A 21,265-nucleotide genomic window follows, 5' to 3' on the forward strand; every position below is an offset into this window, starting at 1 on the left:
CGGAAAGCCGGGGTCTCATATCAAAGGCAGCAGGGACTTTGTAGTCCATGTATGTGATATGCTAAATCACTAGCCATCCTGCTAGAGGAGGTGTGAACACCTTCCTCCATATCAGTCATTTTGTATGGCCTCAGAAAACATGGGATCTCACCTGCAGCTGGTCAGAAACATGTCTATGGTGGCAGCCTGGATGATACCAGTTGGCCAGCACTCTAGAGGCTGGTAGGTTTTCAGGGGGCCCATCTAAGATGCCCTCTGAGTGCATGTCTTAATAAATCCACTACTGGCATCAGTATTGAAACATTAAGACAATGTGTTTGATACAAAATACCGTAGGTTTCAGTGAAGCCATCATGTAGCTGGGGAACTCGCAATGACCATTGCTCTGTACATATACTAAAGATGGCTTTTCTGTTCACTTGTTCCATCTAATAATTGAACTAGACGGCATAATGTAGTTATGTCCACACATGTAGTCTAATGCACCCTTCCTTGGGACTATAAGCCCTACTGCATGGATGACTTACATATATTTCATGCAGTGTCTTGGGACATGGCACATAGGGGGTGTGCTATGTTGGGTTTTCATTTTTGTCTGCACTATTTTACTAAACCTGCGCTGGCAGTCTGCCTGAGTTTGGTGGTGGGTCCTTTATGGTGGCACAATACATGCTGCAGCCCTTAGGGACGCTCTGTAGTTCCTATGCTCAAGGGACCAGGGGTACCATTTACTAGGGACTTACAGGGGAGTTAATGGTCTTGCCAATTGGGAAAGAATTGCACTTTTTCTTGTTTTAGGGAAAGAGAACTGGCACTGCGAACCTGGTTAGCAGGAACCCAGTGCACTTGAGTCAAAATTACCTCAAATACCAGGCAAAAAGTGGGGGTGACCATGTCAAAAAGGGGCATATTCCTACAGTAATTCAGGTTAGTCAAACTATGTACTGAAGTCCCAAAATATGTACATTTGGAATTTATTAGAGTGATCTCAAAAACAGACCAGGAAGAGGCTCACATATGTACTGTTGCAATGTGGATTAGAGATTTTTTGTGGGTTGATAGCAACTCCGCCTCTAGCACTCAGGTAAGATAATTATCACATCCGTATCATCACTTAGTCAAGTTTCGGCGATAAAAAGCAGATCGACTTTAGAGTCTCATATCAGATCATAGAAGATCAGGTGATTAGATTTCAAAGACTTTGCATTCATAAGGCAATAGGACGGTAGCAAAATGGGCTTCAATTTTAGAGGATATTTGTAAACGGCTTGTTGGGATGAAATCGATGAAAGGGGATTAGGAAAAGCATCAGTCTCTGAGTAAATCTAACAGAGTAGTGGCATAACTGGTGCTGAAAGTGGAAAAGTGTGAGGGGAAAGGGCCGTAGGATGAGGAAGCCAAAAAGGATATGAGATAATGAGGAACAGCAACCACCCTGACCCAATCTGGGTCACCTGGATCCACTGTGCAAGCTCCCACCTAACTTCCTTCAACAGCAGTGTTACAAATGTATGTGGGAGGACGAGACATTTTGGAGATAGAGAATAGATGTTAATGTTAATTGCAACCCGACGGTGTCCTGGTGCTAAGGTGAAGTCCTACCAAAGAAGTAATGATTTTAGTATTATGCAACCTGGTTTGTGAAGAGACACGTTTTTAAAGCCTTCCTGAAGGCCATCAAGTTGATCATGCGTCTCAGATGTAATGGGAGGGTACTCCAAGCCTTGGCTGCGTTGGCAATGAAGCTTCTGCCACCCTAGTTAGCTATTTTCATCAGGGGCATTATCACTAATTTAGCATCGGCTGACCGGAGGGCTCTTTTTGGGGAGTACCAATGGAAGTGTTGTTTTAGAAAGTCAGCCCTGATCCCTGCAGAGCCTTGAAGACCAAACACAAGGCCTTGAACTAGGTGCGTTTCCTGACTGGCAGCCAGTGCAGTTTTTTGATTGATGCTGTGATTGATGCATACTTAGGAGTTCCCATAAGGAGTCTGGCAGCTGCATTCTGCACAATTTGTAATGTATTAATTGATCCTTCTTGTAGCTTGAGGTAAAGACTATTACAGTAATCCAGTCTGAACATTAGTAATGAAGTGACCACAGTTTGTTGTGCATCTTTAGGAAGAAGAGGCAGTATTTTTTTACATGATCTGAGAATGAACGAAGTAGTAGATGCCACAGAGTTCACCTGGTCCTTGAAACTAAGTGTATCATCAATCCAAACTCCCAGGTTCCTCACTTTCCTGGTTGGGGATGGCAGTGGTCCCAGTGAGTCCCAGATCATTGATATATTGGCTGTAAACTGTAAAACCCTATAATATTTCGCAACGCAGTATACAATTACTGACAAATACTGTCTTGACACCTTTGATACATGCCATTACCTCGATTGGACGGATTGATTCGCCCTGGCCCTTTTTGCGCACATCTTGAAACAAGCTTCATGCTCCTTTCAAAACAAAAACCGAACCAGAGGCAACAGCGCTCTAGCTGTCCACATACGGGCAATTTCGCCGAATAGCTATAAATTCATTTCCGGGTCGGAATCACGTGTCCGCACCCGGAACCGCTGTGAGGAGTTACACATCCCGCAGACTGTGCCACCAGCAACTCGCTTCAATCTCTGGTAAGCCCCTTGTTCGTTTTGTCTATTTATTCCTTTGTTAGGCTCCCTCGCACGGAGTATTCTAGTCCGATCCCCACGTTCTTGATGACAAGACCGCTTTTCCGGTCTTGTACAAACGAGCGTACTAATGCTCGCTCTATCCTTTCTTGTTCCTTACAGAACGCACATACTTGTGCGAGTACTAGCATCTTGGACCACCACTACGGATCGTCCAACCCAGACATTTAAGCACCACGTAAACAGAGGCTTCGCTATATTCATTTGTGGCTCCGTATACACCATAATTGCCTGGAGCACCGTTTCTGAAACACAGAGGTGAGAGCTTCTCTTTCACTTTGAGACTCAATCTCTATGAATGATTCTGTTACCTTAACTGCGCCCCGTTCCTTATGATGGGACCTTGTTTTTACTTTATGTATGCGCCACCAGTGGGTCTCACAAATACAACATTTTATTGTATTTTACAACAGCGTGCGCTAACTGCAGTACTCTCGATATTTGGAGCACCAATTACCGACGAGCAGTAACCTGGTCTCGAGCAGGGGCCGGGTTGGAAGTATCACCGGCTTAGCGGTGAGTCTTTCATGTCTGCACATTTTTCAATAATTATTTTGGTTTGTGATAATATCCATGCATGGGACCTTACTCAAATGTACAGTGCTCCTCGCAATTATTATTCTTCAACTTCGATTGAACCTGATACATTGTCTTGCCATTTTTGTTCCCTCTTTCATTCTTCTTCCCCATAGACCTATGGCCCTATTTCATCGCGTTACAGGTAGGAAGTACTCAGCCAATTCCGTCTTACTTCCCACATTAATAACGTGCGCGTGCACTCTTAAACCATTTCCTCCCCCACCCATCCTGTTTTACATTTTTGATTCCACCCGCGTAGTGTTTTGCATGCTTTAGCAACACCATCGGAGGACCACCAATCCTATTTTATCTAGAACCACCACAGTTGGCACAATCACCCATGTTATGATCACAGGATACTTACCCTCATCCGTCTACTCCCAATAGGGGACAACCCAGTTACCATAGGCATCTGACGACCGGCACCACCCACACCCGCACCTTTTCACGCACCTGCATTCAATCACTCCTGACACCCGTCGTTACGGTTTTTTCGTCTTCACCGTGTTTGGCACTGTGTGCTACCACTAAAAAACCAGTTGAACTTATATTAAGTTATTACTACCACCACCTTCACCTGCACTCTCACGCGCACCAAGAACTAGACGCAATCACTAGTTGCTACAAGAAAAACTTCATTTTGTTGTGTGGACTATCTATTCCATCATGTATTTTGTATCTTCCCCAGCCCTGATGAGTCGTACAAGCATTGTTACCGCTTAACGACGAAACACGTGTCGGCTGGCCATCCATACAATTAAAGAGGAACCGCACAACTTCGCTTCCCTCTTTTCTGTTCTGAACTTGGTCATTTGTACAATATTATGCCCATTGTGACATCTCTTTCTGTACTGTTTATTGGTGTGCATTGGGTAATTGTTTTGTATTTGTTAAACGTGTGCCCTGCACACTCTTTAGAGGGGTTTAGGGCCTTTTTCCCCTCACCTTTTTGCACCCAGACCTAACCTTTCTTTACACTTACGTAAGTTGTGCGCCCAGTATTTCCCTGAACTTCTAAAAAACCCGTTCCCCACAGCTTCAGTCCCAGTGAGTTTGGCCAACAGACTGGGCTCCAGAAAATAGGATTGTTGCCGAAGAGAACAACCTTGGTTTTAATGGAGTTCAGCTTTAAACAATTCTGCGCCATCCAATTTCCCACCGCGTTTATACAGTCCTGTAGTCTGGATGCAGTATCTTTTCACAGCTCAGGTCGTATTGCCACCACGCTTTAGGTGTCATCAGCGTAGGATGTCAAACTAAAACCAAAGGATTCAATAAGGGGGGCTAGAGAGGACACATATGTGTTAAAAAGCGTTGGACTCAATGAGGAGCCCTACAGGACTCCACAAAGTAAGGAGAATACTTCCACCTGAAATGTGTCCAGTTTGACCGTTTGTGAAAGGATTCAAGGAATTTTAGGGCCATGCCCTTAACTCCTATCTCCTCTAAGCGGTCCACCAACAGGGCATGGTGGACCGTATCAAATGCCGCCGAAAGGTCCTGCATGATCAGGGTGGGCCTACCTCCTTGATCGAGAGTGGACTTGATCTCTTCCGTGGACTTGATAAGCGTCGTTTCCGTGCTGCGGCCCTCTCTAAATCCATATTGAGTTGGGTCCAGTGCCTGAGATAGCTTTAGAAGCTGGTTAAGTTGGGCGTTTATATTTCTCTCTTTCATTTTCACTGGAAGGGGGTAATCTGGAAATGAGCCTGAAATTGTTTGATGAAATTGTTGGACGTATTAAAAAGTACCACTCAAAAGGCAATTTGGTACCACTTTCCGGTGTAGACGCCACTTGAGATCAGCAAGATGACACGAGCTGAGTAAGCCTGTCCTCATTTTAAGGATACCCACCAGCTGACAGACAGGGAGATCCTATGAAGATCCAGCCACCTCAATACCATCAAAGCCTCTATGCAGAGGGAACGGGAACCCACTCTGTCCTGCTTGTAGCAGTTTTAATTAGCAGCTGTGTCTTAGATCAACAATTGGATCGTCCTGCCCTTGATGGAAGGCAGAAATTCTTTCAGAGCTGGATGCAATCTGTCTACATCCCAAACATTGACGGAACAAGGCTGCTCCAACAGAAATCAGAGTCCTCTGATTTCCACATCACCCAGATGGCCTCCCCAACTCAGAGCGGATGCATCTGTTGCCAAAGTAACCTCTGGAGAAGGCAAAAAGAACCGAGATTGGTCTCGGACATCCACCATCTTCAGCCGCCTCATCAGCCCTCCAGATCCTGTTCCTACTGATGGGCCCACTGCATGCGAAGATTCCTTCAAAGAGTCCTCATGTGCCAAGGAGCACGAGGCACCAGGAGGATACAAAATACTACAATATCAAGCAGTCTCAGAACCGTCAAGGCTGGACAGCAGTTCTCTCCAGAAATGTCAAAATCACAGCCTAAATATATATATATATATATATATATATATATATATTATATATATATATATATATATATATATATATTTTTGCATTTTCATAACCCTGCAAAGTCTATAAAACATGCATTGAGCCGCACTTGACTGACATTGTAATACTGGTAACATGTCATAACAAAGGTAGTGATCAACGCCAGTCAGAGCATTGGTGCATATTTATTCACTAATGAAAAGGAGGAAAACCCAGGTAGTGAATGGCAATCATATTAGAGGGTGTGTACAACAATAAAACCAGTGTATTACAGCCTCACTGTAAAGCTGCACTAGTAAGCAGGAATGATTAAAATAATGGATACCCTAATGCAGTGAAGCAGTCGCATCATCATCTATAGTCACAGCAGTCTCCTGGTTACGCAGATATTCCTCTAGTGGGGACCACATATCTTTCGGCCGTGACTGTCCGGGCATCAGCTCCCTGTAGAGAAAGCTGCTCCTGACAATAGGCAGCATCCTTAAGCCGATCCATTACTAGTGTCAGAGTGCGCCTTCCACACCTTATTGCCATCTTAGCTTAGCTAATAGGATGAGACGCGCCATCAGTCTACGTCTGTCGGGCGGTACCTCCTGTAACACCCTAGTACTGCCACCTGGATGAGGACACAAGAGGGCAACTCAGGACATCATTGAGCGTGGTGAAAACAACCTCCCAGTGCACAAGGATGCTTTGGGCACGTCCAGGCAAGATGCAGGAATTCAGCGTATGGGAGGTGGCACCTGCTACATCTGGCATCCGCCCTCAGTCCCACCCTTCACGTTCTCACTGGGGTATGGTATAAATTAACAAGCATTTGCAATGCAATAGGTCTCGCATTAGGAAAGTTTGAACTATTGGTATTATAAATGACCATTTTTTTATTTATGTTTTGTTTTTGAAAATAGCGAAATTAATAGCTTTGGGCCATATGTATCAAGATACCCATTTGCGTTTCTCAAATATCGATTTTTAAGAAATCGCTATTTGAGAATCGCAAATAGGTATGTATGTACAAAATCGCATTTATTTTGCGATTTCTTAAAATTCCTTAATTGCGAATCGCAATTAAGGAATACTTTCCCATTCATTTCTATGGGCCAGGAGGCCCATAGGAATTAATGGGAAGTTATTCTCAATTTGCAAATCGCAATTTGCTAATCGCAAATTGAGAATAATTTCAAGGGTGCAGGGGTGTCCAAAGGACACCCTGTTGCACCCCTGAAATATGCATGGGTGCACATGTGGCGCACATATATGACCTAAGGGCATGTATGTGTGTCACATGGCACTTGGCACTTTAAAAAATGCAAAAATGTGCATATTTCAAGGAATTCGCAACTTACCACCAACTAGAAGTTGGTGGTAATTTGCGATTCCTTAAGGGCATTTTGCTAATTTGTTTTGCTTCATGCATTGCATTTAAGAAAATCGCAGTGTATTACAGCCTCACTGTAAAGCTGCACTAGTAAGCAGGAATGATTAAAATAATGGATACCCTAATGCAATGAAGCAGTCGCATCATCATCTATAGTCACAGCAGTCTCCTGGTTACGCAGGTATTCCTCTAGTGGGGACCACATATCCTTCGGCCGTGACTGTCCGGGCATCAGCTCCCTGTAGAGAAAGCTGCTCCTGACAATAGGCAGCATCCTTAAGCCGATTCATTACAAGTGGCAGAGTGCGCCTTCCCCACCTCATTGCCATCTTAGCTTAGCTAATAGGATGAGACGCGCCCTCAGTCTACGTCTGTCCGGCGGTACCTCCTCTACACACCCTAGTACTGCCACCTGGATGAGGACACAAGAGGGCAACTCAGGACATCATTGAGCGTGGTGAAAACAACCTCCCAGTGCACTAGGATGCTTTGGGCACGTCCAGGCAAGATGCAGGAATTCGACGTATGGGAGGTGGCACCTGCTACATCTGGCATCCGCCCTCAGTCCCACCCTTCACGTTCTCACTGGGGTATGGTATAAACTGACAAGCATTTGCAATGCAATAGGTCTCGCATTAGAAAAGTTTGAGCTATTGGTATTATAAATGACAATTTTTTTATTTATGTTTTGTTTTTGAAAATAGCGAAATTAATAGCTTTGGGCCATATGTATCAAGATACCCATTTGTGATTCTCAAATAGCGATTTTTAAGAAATCGCTATTTGAGAATTCCAAATAGGTATGTATGTACAAAATCGCATTTATTTTGCGATTTCTTAAAATTCCTTAATTGCGAATCGCAATTAAGGAATACTTTCCCATTCATTTCTATGGGCCAGGAGGCCCATAGGAATTAATGGGAAGTTATTCTCAATTTGCAAATCGCAATTTGCTAATCGCAAATTGAGAATAATTTCAAGGGTGCAGGGGTGTCCAAAGGACACCCTGTTGCATCCCTGTAATATGCATGGGAGCACATGTGGCGCACATATATGACCCAAGGGCATGTATGTGTGTCACATGGCACTTGGCACTTTGAAAAATGCAAAAATGTGCATATTTCAAGGAATTCGCAACTTACCACCAACTAGAAGTTGGTGGTAATTTGCAATTCCTTAAGGGCATTTTGCTCATTTGTTTTGCTTCATGCCTTTCATTTAAGAAAATCGCAGTGTATTACAGCCTCACTGTAAAGCTGCACTAGTACGCAGGAATGATTAAAATAATGGATACCCTAATGCAATGAAGCAGTCGCATCATCATCTATAGTCACAGCAGTCTCCTGGTTACGCAGATATTCCTCTAGTGGGGACCACATATCTTTCGGCCGTGACTGTCCGGGCATCAGCTCCCTGTAGAGAAAGCTGCTCCTGTCAATAGGCAGCATCCTTAAGCCGATCCATTACTAGTGTCAGAGTGCGCCTTCCCCACCTCATTGCCATCTTAGCTTAGCTAAGAGGATGAGAAGCGCCCTCAGTGTACGTCTGTCGGGCGGTACCTCCTGTACACACCCTAGTACTGCCACCTGGATGAGGACACAAGAGGGCAACTCAGGACATCATTGAGCGTGGTGAAAACAACCTCCCAGTGCACAAGGATGCTTTGGGCACGCCCAGGCAAGATGCAGGAATTCAGCGTATGGGAGGTGGCACCTGCTACATCTGGCATCCGCCCTCAGTCCCACCCTTCACATTCTCACTGGGGTATGGTATAAATTAACAAGCATTTGCAATGCAATAGGTCTTGCATTAGGAAAGTTTGAGCTATTGGTATTATAAATGACAATTTTTTTTATTTATGTTTTGTTTTTGAAAATAGCGAAATTAATAGCTTTGGGCCATATGTATCAAGATACCCATTTGCGATTCTCAAATAGCGATTTTTAAGAAATCGCTATTTGAGAATCGCAAATAGGTATGTATGTACAAAATCGCATTTATTTTACGATTTCTTAAAATTCCTTAATTGCGATTAGCAAATTGCGAATCGCAATTAAGGAATACTTTCCCATTCATTTCTATGGGCCAGGAGGCCCATAGGAATGAATGGGAAGTTATTCTCAATTTGCAAATCGCAATTTGCTAATCGCAAATTGAGAATAATTTCAAGGGTGCAGGGGTGTCCAAAGGACACCCTGTTGCACCCCTGAAATATGCATGGGAGCACATGTTGCGCACATATATGACCTAAGGGCATGTATGTGTGTCACATGGCACTTGGCACTTTGAAAAATGCAAAAATTTGCATATTTCAAGGAATTCGCAACTTACCACCAACTAGAAGTTGGTGGTAATTTGCGATTCCTTAAGGGCATTTTGCTCATTTGTTTTGCTTCATACATTGCATTTAAGAAAATCGCAAAATTTGCGATTCCTTAAATGCAATTGCAAATTAAGGAATCGCAAATTTTGCACCAGATTTTGCTTAATACATACCATTTAGTAAATTCGCATTCGCATTGGCAAAGGCCAAAATTCTGAGAATTTCGGCCTTTGCGAATGCAAATTTGCTTGATACATACACAAGCGCTACGAGGCCTCCGGGTAGTTGGCGCTATAGAAATCTTTTTTTCATTTCATTTCATTTCACATATGGCCCTTTGTAATTTACAATGCCAATAGTTATAACTTTCGCAAATGTGACACCTATAGCATTTGTATTTACGTGACTTATATGTATTGATAGTACAAATAACAATGGCTTTTATTTTTTTTTTATAATTAATACTTAAATAAAAGTTATTGTAATTTATAATGGCAATAGCTTAAACCTTTGTAAATAACTTTTGTGAAGATTATGTTCTGTGTATTTTATTGTGACGAAAATCCAAGAACAGAAGTGAAATATTAACATCTTTTTGTTACATTTGTAATAAAGCTTGAAACATTGAGAGAACATTTTTGAATCAGGTGTTGTTGAATGGTTGAACAGATTGATGCTGTGGTGGCGCTGAGTGATGTTGTGATACCGAACGAGTGATGCTGTGGTGTTCAGTGATGCTGTGGTAGCGCATAGTGATGTTGTGGTGCCCCTGAGTGATGATATGGTGGTGCTGAGTGATGCTGTATGCTATCCTATGTTTTGTTATGCTCTGCAATGTTTTGTTATCCTATTTTTTGATTTGTTATGCTACGCTATGCTGTGTTTTGTTATGCTATGGTATGTTTTGTTATGGTATGCTATGTTTTGTCATGCTGTGCTATGTTTTGCTATGCTATGCTTTGTTAAGCTATGCTATCTTTTGTTATGCTATGCTATGTTTTGTTGTGTTTTATTATGCTATGCTTTGTTTTGCTATGCTATGTTTTGTTAAGCTATGCTATGTTTTGTTGTGTTTGGTATGCTATGTTTTGCTATGCTATTATATGTTTTGTTTTGCTTTGCTATGTTTTGTTGAATTTTGTTAAGCTATGCTATGTTTTGTTGCGTTTTGCTATGTTTTGTTATGGTATGTTTTATGGTGTTTTGTTATGCTATGTTTTGTTATGTTATGCTATGTTTTGTTATGCAATGCAATGTTTTGCTTGCCTATTCTTTGTTTTGTTATGCTATGCTATGTTTAGTTTTGCTATCCTATGCTTTGTTTTGTTATGCTATGCTATGTTTTGTTGTGTTTTGTTATGCTATGCTATGTTTTGTTGTGTTTTGCTATGCAATGTTATGCTATGCTATGTTTTGTTATGCTATGCTATGTTTTGTTATGCTGTTTTGTTATGCTTTGTTATGCTATGTTTTGCTATGCTATGTTATGCTAAGCTTTGTTTTGTTATGCTATGCTATGTATTGTTGTGTTTTGTTATGCTATGTTTTGCTATGCTTTGGTATGCTATGTTTTGTTGTGTATGCTATGTTTTGTTGTGTTTTGTTATGCTATGCTATGTTTTGTTGTGTTTTGTTATGGTATGCTGTTTTGTTATGTTTTGTGTTTTGTTATGCTGTGCTATGTTTTGTTATACTATGCTATGTTTTGTTTTGCTATGCTTTGGTATGTTATGCTATGCTTGGTTTAGTTATGCTATGTTTTGTTGTGTTTTGTTATGCTATGCTATGCTTTGTTGTGTTTTGCTATGCTAGGTTTTGTTTTGTTATTCTATGTTTTGTTTTGCTATCCTATGCTTTGTTTTCTTATGCTATGCTATGTTTTGTTATGCTATGCTATGTTCTTCTATCCTATGCTTTTTTTGTTATGCTATGCTATGCTGTGTTTTGTTATGCTATCTATCTATCTATCTATCTGGTCATTTATAGAGCGCACTACTCACCCGTAGGGTCTCAATGCGCTGGGTGGGGGGGGGGGGGGTGCCGTTACTGCTCGAACAGCCAGGTCTTGAGCTTCTTCCTGAAGGAGAGGTGGTCTTGGGTCAGGCGCAGGTCGGTCGGGAGTGAGTTCCAGGTCTTGGCGGCCAGGTAGGAGAAGGACCTTCCTCCTGTTGTCGCTCTTCGGATGCGGGGGACGGCGGCGAGGGCGTGGTTGGTTGATCTGAGGAGGCGCTTGGGAGTGTAGAAGTGCTATGCTATGTTTTGTTATGCTATGCTGGTGAGGGTGAGTGAGGGTGAGGGGGTGTGAGGGTGAATGTGTGTGAGGGTGAGAGGGTTGTGAGGGTGAGGGTGATAGGGTGAGGGGGTGTGGGGTTGAGGGTGAGGGTGTGGGGTTGTGAGGGTGAGGGGGTGTGACGGTGAGGGGGTGTGAGGGTGAGAGGGTGTGAGTGTGGGAGGGTGCGGGGGTGTGAGGGTGAGGGGGGTGTGAGGGTGAGGGTGTGAGGGTGAGGGTGAGGGGGTGTGAGGGTGAGGGGGTATGTAAGGGGATGTGTGGGGGTGTGAGGGTGAGGGTGAGGGGGTGTGGGGGTGTCAACTGGGCAGGAGGGGGGGTCGTGAATTAACAAACGACGGGACCACTCGTGAGAGTTCGCTGGTGGTGCTTTTATTTATCAGTCAAAAGAACACCAGTCAAATTAAACAACCCTCGTATCGGGAGGGGAAACACCACTTAAACATAAACAGTCTCCTTCTCGGGAGGGGCAAAAGTGAACAAACAATAGACTGGATCCGCAGTCCTTCCCGGTTTCGGTGTCGTGCCTTCAGTGTTCTGCCCAGGCGATCAGCGTGAGTTCCCCAGTCAGGCCATGTAAACAAAAGAAAAGAAGAAAACCCCGAGGTTACTGTTGGGCTCTGGGGTCCTGGGCGTGGAAGAGGGGGTACGGGGAGTGAGGGAATCACCAGGGACTATCACCAGTTTGTTGGACGGTATCTGGCCTGATCGGCAAGTACCGAGTGTGCTCAGGGATGTGGTTACGACAATAACACAAACATACTCGGTCCCGTGACCTCCCTCAAACCTCCCCTACCCCGTCCCACCCTGTGACAGAAACAGTCCCTTTAACCAGCCCCGTACCTTGTCCAGCCACACTTCTCCAGAAGTTCGGCGGGGCGGCTCGTGGTAACGTTGGCCTCCTGGCGTGTCGGTTCCACTGGGCTGTCCGTCTTCTTCGTCCTCTTGACGGCGTGACCTCTCCTCGATGAAGCTGCTCGGCTCCGGCGTCTCCATTCCCATTCTCCGCCTGGCTTTCTCGCCGTCTTCTTCCTGGAGGTGGTCTTTGAGCGCCGCCTCGGTCCCTGAGTGGTTGAAAGCTAGTGACGTCACGCCGGAGGTTTCCTCCTCCAGGAAAGCCCAGGCAACGTTAAAGGGACCGTACGAGTCCTGTTAACGGGGCGGAAACGAATAGGGGTTAAAGTCTTCGCCCTGCCCTGCAACCCCGTGACAGGAGGTGTGAGGGTGAGGGGGTGTGAGGGTAAGGGGGTGTGAGGGTGAGAGGGGGTTTGAGGGTGAGAGGGTGAGTGAGGGTGAGAGGGTGAGTGACGGTGAGGGGGTGTGAGGGTGAGAGGGGTGAAGGTGAGGGTGAGTGGGCGCGAGGTGGTGTGTGAGGGTGAGAGGGTGTGTGAGGGTGAGAGGTTGGGTGAGGGTGAGAGGATGAGTGAGGGTGAGGGTGTGTGAGGGTGAGGGTTTGTGAGGGTTAGGGGGGTGTGAGGGTGAGGGGGTGTGAGAGTGAGGGGGTGTGAGGGCAAGGGATGTGTGAGGGTGTGAGGGTGAGGGGGTGTGAGGGGAGGGGGTGTGAGGGGAGGGGGTGTGAGGGGAGGGGGTGTGAGGGGGAGGGTGTGGGGTTGAGGGTGAGGGTGCGGGGTTGTGAGGTTGTGATGGTGAGGGTGTGTGAGGGTGAGAGGGGGAGAGGGTGTGAGGGTGAGGGGGTGTGAGGGTGAGGGGGTGTGAGGGTGGGTGAGGGTGTGAGGGTGAGGGGGTGTGAGGGTGCGGGTGTGTGAGGGTGAGAGGGGATGTGAGGGGATGTGTGAGGGTATGAGGGTGAGGGGGTGTGAGGGTGATGGTGTGAGGGTGAGGGGGTGTGGGGGTGAGGGTGTGTGAGGGGGGGTGAGAGTGAGGGTGTGTGTGGGCAAGGGGGGTGTGAGGGGTGAGGGTGAGGGTGTGTGAGGGTGTGTGAGGGGGAGGGTGTGGGGTTGAGGGTGAGGGTGGGGGGTTGTGAGGGTGAGGGTGTGTGATGGTGAGGGTGTGTTAGGGGGAGAGGGTGTGAGGGTGAGGGGGTGTGAGGGTGAGGGTGACAGGGGTGAGGGTGGGTGAGGGTGTGAGGGTGAGGGTGTGTGAGGGGATGTGTGAGGGTGTGAGGGTGAGGGGGTGTGAGGGTGAGGGTGTGAGGGTGAGGGAGTGTGGGGTGTGAGGGTGAGGGTGAGGGGGTGTGTGGGTGAGGGTGTGTGGGGTGAGGGGTGTGAGGGTGCGGGTGTGTGAGGGTGAGAGGGTATGTGAGGGCATGTGTGAGGGTGTGAGGGTGAGGGGGGGTGAGGGTGTGAGGGTGAGGGGGTGTGTGGGTGAGGGTGTGTGAGGGTAAGGGTGTGTGAGGGTGAGAGTGTAAGGGTGAGGGGGTGTGAGGGTGAGGGGGTGTGAGGGTAAGGGTGAGTGAGGGTGAGAGGGTGAGTGCCAGTGAGGGGGTGTGAGGGTGAGGGTGGTGTGTGAGGGTGAGAGGGTGGGTGAGGGTGAGAGGGTGGGTAAGGGTGAGAGGGTGTGGGAGGGTGAGAGGGTGGGTGAGGGTGTGAGGGTGTGAGAGTGAGGGGGCGTGAGGGTAAGGGGGTGTGTAAGGGTGAGGGGGTGTGAGGGTGTGGAGGTGTGAGGGGGTGAAGGGGTGTGAGGGTGAGGGGGTGTGAGGGTGAGAGGGTGAGTGAGGGTGAGAGGGTGTGTGAGGATGAGAGGGTGTGTGAGGGTGAAAGGGTGGGTGAGGGGGTGTGAGAGTCAGGGGGTGTGAGGGTGAGAGGGAGGGTGAGGGGATGTGAGGGTGAGGGGGTATGAGGGTGAGAGGGAGGGTGAGGGGATGTGAGGGTGAGGGGATATGAGGGTGAGGGGATGTGAGGGTGTGTGAGGATGAGAAGGTTTGTGAGGGTGTGTGAGGGTGAGAGGGTTTGTGAGGGTGAGAGGGGGTGAGGGTGTGTGAGGTTGTGGGTGTGTGAGGGTGAGGGTGAGTGAGAGTGGTAGAGTGAGGGCGGGAGAGTGGTAGAGTGAGGTGGTAGAGTGGTAGAGTGAGGGCGGTAGAGTGGTAGAGTGAGGGCGGTAGAGTGGTGGAGTGAGGGCTGTAGAGTCGTAGAGTGAGGGCAGTAGAGTGAGGACGGTAGAGTGAGGGTGTGATGGTAGTAGAGTGGTAGAGGAGGGGGGTAGAGTGAGAGTGGTAGAGTGAGGGCGGTAGAGTGAGGGCGGTAGAGTGAGGGTGGTAGAGTGGTAGAGTGAGGGCGGTAGAGTGGTAGAGGTTGAGCGGTAGAGTGAGGGCGGTAGAGTGGCAGAGTGAGGGCGGTAGAGTGGTAGAGTGAGGGCGGTAGAGTGGTAGAGTGAGGGCAGTAGAGTGAGGACGGTAGAGTGAGGGTGTGATGGTAGTAGAGTGGTAGAGTGAGGGCGGTACAGTGAGGGCATGAGGGCGCTAGACTGGTAGAGTGAGGGCGGTAGAGTGAGGGCAGTAGAGTGAGGGCGGTAGAGTGGTAGAGTGAGGGCAGATTGGTGAGGCGGTAGAGTGAGGGATGTAGAGTGGTAGAGTGAGGGCGGTAGAGTGGTAGAGTGAGGGCAGTAGAGTGGTAGAGTGAGGGCAGTAGAGTGGTAGAGTAAGGGCAGTAGAGTGAGGGCAGTAGAGTGGTAGAGTAAGGGCAGTAGAGTGAGGGCAGTAGAGTGAGGGCGATAGAGTGGTAGAGTGAGGGTGGTAGAGTGAGGGCGGTAGAGTGGTAGAGTGAGGGCGGTAGAGTGAGGGCGGTAGAGTGCTACTGTTAAACCGTTAAATGTTGTTAGAAACCATGGAGAAGAAATCTAGAGTCGAAGCCTAACCACCGCCCTTCTCACAGAAATAGCATGTTTTACGTAATTTCCAACTCACGTGGATAGCAGGAGCAGCAAAGCAAACTCTAGAGTGGAAATGCATGATCAGAGTTAAGCACCTATTAAGTGAGGAAGCAATTAAGTGAAGGTGAGAGGTAGGAAGGGAAGGGGAGGGGAGGGGAGGGGAGGGAGAGAGAGAAAGGATGTGAGAACAAATGAGAGTGCATGAAGAGAGGGAAAGGAGTGACTAAATTGTTACATTACCTCACTTAGGCTGCCCAGTGAGGGTGAAATCAGCCTTCCATTGGTGTTTTCTAGCTCAGGGTGGGCATGGCCTGACAATGCATGTTATGCTGTTCATACCGAAGCAGGACCAATACAGATTTGCATATGGCTGCGGAGAACGTTTAATTAGAAAAATAAGATTGTGTGTTTAACATGGAAGGGACGCAAATGGAGTAAATGTATTGTATTTTCTTAATTAAGTTTTAAACTTGCCAGAACAAGGCCTCAAGTGAGAGCAATAAAGCAACAAGCTCTCGGTATTGACAGTACAAAAACAAGCTCTCTGCATCGGGTGGCGGGGGTGGGGGGGGCGGGGTCGGTGAGCAGTTCTTTTGAAGTCTGATGCCGAGGCTCAGACAAATGGTGTGGGTGTGCGATGTGCGATGTGGCTGGCTCGGTGCACGCCCCTGGCTCACATGAACTGTACCTAATCCGTCTGGGTAGACTTTTGAAAGCCCCATACTATAATCTCGCCCACAAGCATTGCTAAAGCAATGCTTTCAGAGAGACCTAAAAAGGACATTCCTCTACATAGAAGGGTCGGCCACTCACCCCAAAGTCCAGCATCATATCATAACATGGGCTTTTGTACTACAAACACTTACTACGAAAAATAGTCAACAATTCAGACATAATTTTCACACCAGATGCATGCCTTTTGTGGACCGTTTTCTTCAGGAAATTTAAACAGTAATATGGGTGAGATGAATAAGTTACTTACCTTCAGTTACACTCTTTCTCATAGAGAGACTGTGCAGACTCCTCACCTTTTGAATAATCCCCAGGCGTCAGACTGGCTTCTCACTGACACCATTCAACTCCAGAAATGATGTCTGGAGCCTATATAGGCACCACTCCCACATGCTGAGGTCAGTCGCTTTCTAGATTGTCTGCGCTCCCAGATGCAGAGCCACAAAAGCAAATTGGTGAGACCAATGCGCAGACTCCTAGACTTGCGATCCTATTGAATGATAGAGGCCAACCACAGAATGAGGCAGAAGAGAGGGGCATGAGAGGGATCTGCAGCTAGATAGAGTCTCTATTAGAAAGAGCGTTGCCGGAGGAAAGTAACTTATTATTATAATAAAGACTTCAAGCTGCAGATGCCCCACCTTTTAAATGGATTCTAAAGAAACACCTATACAAAGGTTGGTCTGTGGATCTAGAAAACCAGAAAGTCCTGCAGGACTCTCTCAGCGAAGAGGACTATCCAGACAATAGTGCTTCTTGAACGTATGGAAAGACGCTGATGTAGCCACTTGGCAAATGTCTAGGACAGGGACTCCGTGCACTAACACAGTGGTAGCAGCTTTGGTCCTGGTAGGGAATGCATGCCTTCCACAGGCTGTTTTTAGCCAAAGCATAGCAGACCTTAATGTAGAGCACGATCCAGAAGGAGTTATTTCTCTTCAACACAGCCTCGCCTTTCTTCACTCCTGAGAACCCCACCTCTACAAAGTTGATAGACAGCTGGTACTCGCCCGAACACAAAGAGATGCCTTTGATCTCCACCTCTCCCAGATGGCCATCACAACCCAGAAGTGATGTATCAGTCACCACTGTGAGCTCCGCTCAGGGTAGGGAAGTGAGACGGGTCTTCTGCGGACCCAATCGCAGTCCAGTGTTTTACCACTGAAGAACTTTTGCAGACTCCTCCCATTGATTTTGGGCACACAGACTTCAGATTCCACAGAAGAACCCATGTATGCCATCTGCCGTGCTCAACCAGCTGGATGTGGGAGGCCACCAGTACAAGCAACAGCAGAATAGACCTCACAAAATCAAGGAGGGAAGCAGAAAGATCGCGATCGTAGTCTAAATGCCTTGGACTATTTTCAGGGGGAAAGGCACAAAGCACAATTGAGTCCAGATTTGCTCAGATAGGGAGCATCTGAGAAGGAGTCAGATGTGACTTTGGCATGTTGATAGTGAACTCCAAAGATGACTGGAAGTTCGCCATTCTCTGGAGGTGGTTGACGGCTGCCAAGGGCGAGCCTGCCTTTAACAGCCAGATGTGTCGAGGTAGGGGAAAACTGACAACCCTGACCTCCGAAGATGTGCTATCACCATCGCCATCACTATCATGAACACCTGAGGAGTTCTGGTGAGACCAAAGGGGTGCACAGCAAACTGAAAATGCTGCAGTCCCAACATGAACTGTAGGTCGCGTTAGACTTTACAGGATGAGTATATGGAAACCGGAATCCTGCAGGTCCAATGCCACCATCCTGTCTCCAGAGAGGAGGGCAGAACTGGGCCTATGTGAGCTTTTTTTCTACCTGAGGTAGGCGTTTAGAGGGTGCAGGTCTAAAATAAGACGAAGGCCTCTGTTCTTCTTTGGCACCAGGAAAAAGAGCAACCATGTCCTACTTCTGGCATGGGCACCCTCTCAATTGACCCTTTGGTCAAATGGGCTTGGACTTCCTTCTGCAAAACAGAAAGGTTGTCCTCTGTCAGTCGTTGGGGGAATAGCGGGAGGTGCAGTGGTACAAAAAGGAAAGGAAGGGCATAGCCCTTCTGAACAATGTGCAGGCTCACCTGTCTACCCTGCAAGAATGGGTTGATCCTGACTCCTATCAGGCGGCTTTGCTCTATGAAGGGCACGCTAATAGGGTTTAGATGGTGGAGGTGCGGTGGGGTAGCAGCTGTGAGTGAACTCAGTGGCCCTGTGACATTGATCTCAAGGCCAGTGGGTACTGCGGGACCAGGAAAATGTGAGGCACCTTGCAGGGGTTGGATTTGGTGGTGGTTAGGGTTATCTCTGCTGTTGGACCCGGCCTCGTGGCGTGGTCCTACCCCTCCCGCATGGCGGGCCCCGGACGACATCGGCCCTCCATCCAGCCCGGGTCGGCCTCGGGCACACCTCTGCACGCCCTCCAAACCACCAGATCCGCCACCCGGCGGCCCACAACCACTGACACAGCACACTCGGGCCGCCCCAGCATTACCGGTCCGGTGCCCACCCCGGACCCTCATTCCAGGCCCGACGCCATCTTGGGCCCATCACGTCACAGACACGTGGTCCCGGACCAGCCGCGGCCATGGCCCCAGCGAGCCCGCCATCGAGGCACCAAGAACCCTCCGGGTGGTAGAGTGGCCACTCAACCAGAGACAAGGAGAGGGGAGTTTCGATGGCTCTCCAACCGTCCCCGGATGCCTGGTTTCGATCGGCCTCCGGCCTCCCTGAACGCTGGCCCCACCCCCTGCTGGGTGTCTGGACACCATCATCCCGGCCCCTCTGACCCCCAGGCGAGAGGGTCCGGACATCAAAGGACTCCAGACCTATATCTGGGCCAGCCCCGGAGTAGGACGGCAGTTGTATCCCGGAGTCGAGAAGCCCTGCTGACGCTGTCGCGGCTGACCCTGAGACGAACTCCCCTTGCTGCTCTACCTGGAACCTGCTGGCGCTGCCGCGGTCCATCTTGGCTGTAACCACCTTGGAACCTGCTGGCGCTGCCGCGGTCCACACTCGCTGAACCATCTCGAAACCTGCTGGCGCTGCCGCGGTCCACACTCGCTGAACCATCTTGGAACCTGCTGGCGCTGCCGCGGTCCACACTCGCTGAATCATCTTGGAACCTGCTGGCGCTGCCGCGGTCCACACTCGCTGAACCATCTTGGAACCTGCCGACGCTGCCGTGGTCCACACTCGCTGAACCATCTTGGAGCCTGCTGGTGCTGCCGCGGCCCAACCTTCCGGAACCCCCCAGCTCGAGGATTGAGAGCTGTGCGTAGAGTCTCCTTGCAACCGACCATCTATAAGACTGTCCCGCTACCTTGCCCCTTGCCACGAGACTTTCCAGATCTCGGGATCTGCTGTATATATTGAAACAATACTTATTGCCAGATAAAGATTGAAAACTCTATCTACGTGTGGTGTATATTTGTAGTGGTGTGGTTACTCTGCTGTATGATTCTAGGAGAGGGCCCTCCCGTCGGAGGCCTCTCGACATCGCTCGGTCCCTTTTCTGAAGGAGGGGTAGACCTAGGGGTGGTCAGTCAGACAACTTCTGCCTCCCCCGGGTTCGCCTTTCTAACATTGGTGGCAGGCGCTGCGATCCGAGCCAACGCAAAACCGTCCAGAGAGTGATCTACCCGCTACGACGGAAAAACACACAGAGACCATGACGACCCAAGGAACCAACCTACCTGCCGAATTCCAGAAAGAGAAGATAGAAGAATACAGCTACAAAGAACTAAAACAATTCTGTAAAGACATGGGTATCGCTACCACTGGCCTGAGCACAAAAGAGGACTTCAAATCGGCCCTACAAGCCTGGGTGGAAACCCGAGACAGACCACCCCAAGAGGAGAATGGCCCGAACGGGCAACAGGAAACCAGCGCACCCCCGACGGGGGAAAGAACCGCAACACTAAACGCGGACCTCATCTATGAAGACGCTCGAGAACGAGAGCGCAACCGGCTACACGAATTGGAGCTTGCACGACTCCGGCTAGACGGAGAACTCCAGCTAACGGAGAAAAAGATAGCCCTCGAGCAACTACGGCTGGAGGGGGATCTAGAAGAGAAACGGAGACAACGTGACCTCGAAGAAAAACGACTAGCATATGAACACGAACGAGGCCTGCTAGAACTAGAAATCAAGGCCAAGATCAACGAAGATAGCGCGGCCGGGGCCAAGACCTCGGCCCCTCCCGTGGACACCAAGGTTCACCTACCGAAAGATGTAGTCAAAGAATACTACAAGAACGATGATATCCAGCAATGGTTCAAAGCCTACGAGGTGGCCATGACCGCCCATCGGGTGCCCCTGAAGGATTGGGGCGCCGGCCTGTGGGGAAAGTTCGTCAACGAAGGGAGGGACGCCCTGCTGGAACTCCCTGACACCGAAATGACCTCCTATGAACACATGAAAACGGCCCTGCTCACGCGCTACGGACTCACCCCCGAAATGTACCGGCAGAGGTTCCGAGACTGTAAAAAAATCCCCGGTACCACTTGGGTAGAATATGTGAACTTTTTTAGCAGAGCCTTCGAGGGGTGGGTCAAAGGCAGTCAGGTCACTACCTACCAGCAGTTGGTCGACCTTATGTTATGGGAGCACCTCTCCAACAACTGCTTCATTGAACTACGACAGCACCTCCTCAACAGCAAGTTGACCGAGCCGCGAAAGCTAGCGGTCGAAGCAGATCGGTGGGCGAGCAACCGGGTCCACCGGAACACCACAGGAGAATACGGACGAGGGTCCCCGGGGAACCACCGGCCGTGAGGCGGCGGGTCTGGCATCAGCCGAGGCCGAGACCTCCCGCCGGGGTCTTCGCCCGCCTCCTCTACACCAGCCTCCAGCCCGAGGGGGGCCCATCCAGCCCGACCGGGGCCACACCCCAACGTTACGTGCCACAGATGCCAGCGGCTGGGTCACTATGCCAATGATCCTCTCTGCCCCATGAACCAGCGGCCCGGCACCACCGGGCCCCCCGTTCGACAAATCACTGCAGCTGCTCTGAGCAAAGAAAAGGATGAAGAAGTAGAGGTCCCTATGGAACC

This window comes from Lissotriton helveticus, chromosome 5_1, assembly GCF_964261635.1.
Source record: "Lissotriton helveticus chromosome 5_1, aLisHel1.1, whole genome shotgun sequence".
Taxonomy (NCBI): domain Eukaryota; kingdom Metazoa; phylum Chordata; class Amphibia; order Caudata; family Salamandridae; genus Lissotriton; species Lissotriton helveticus.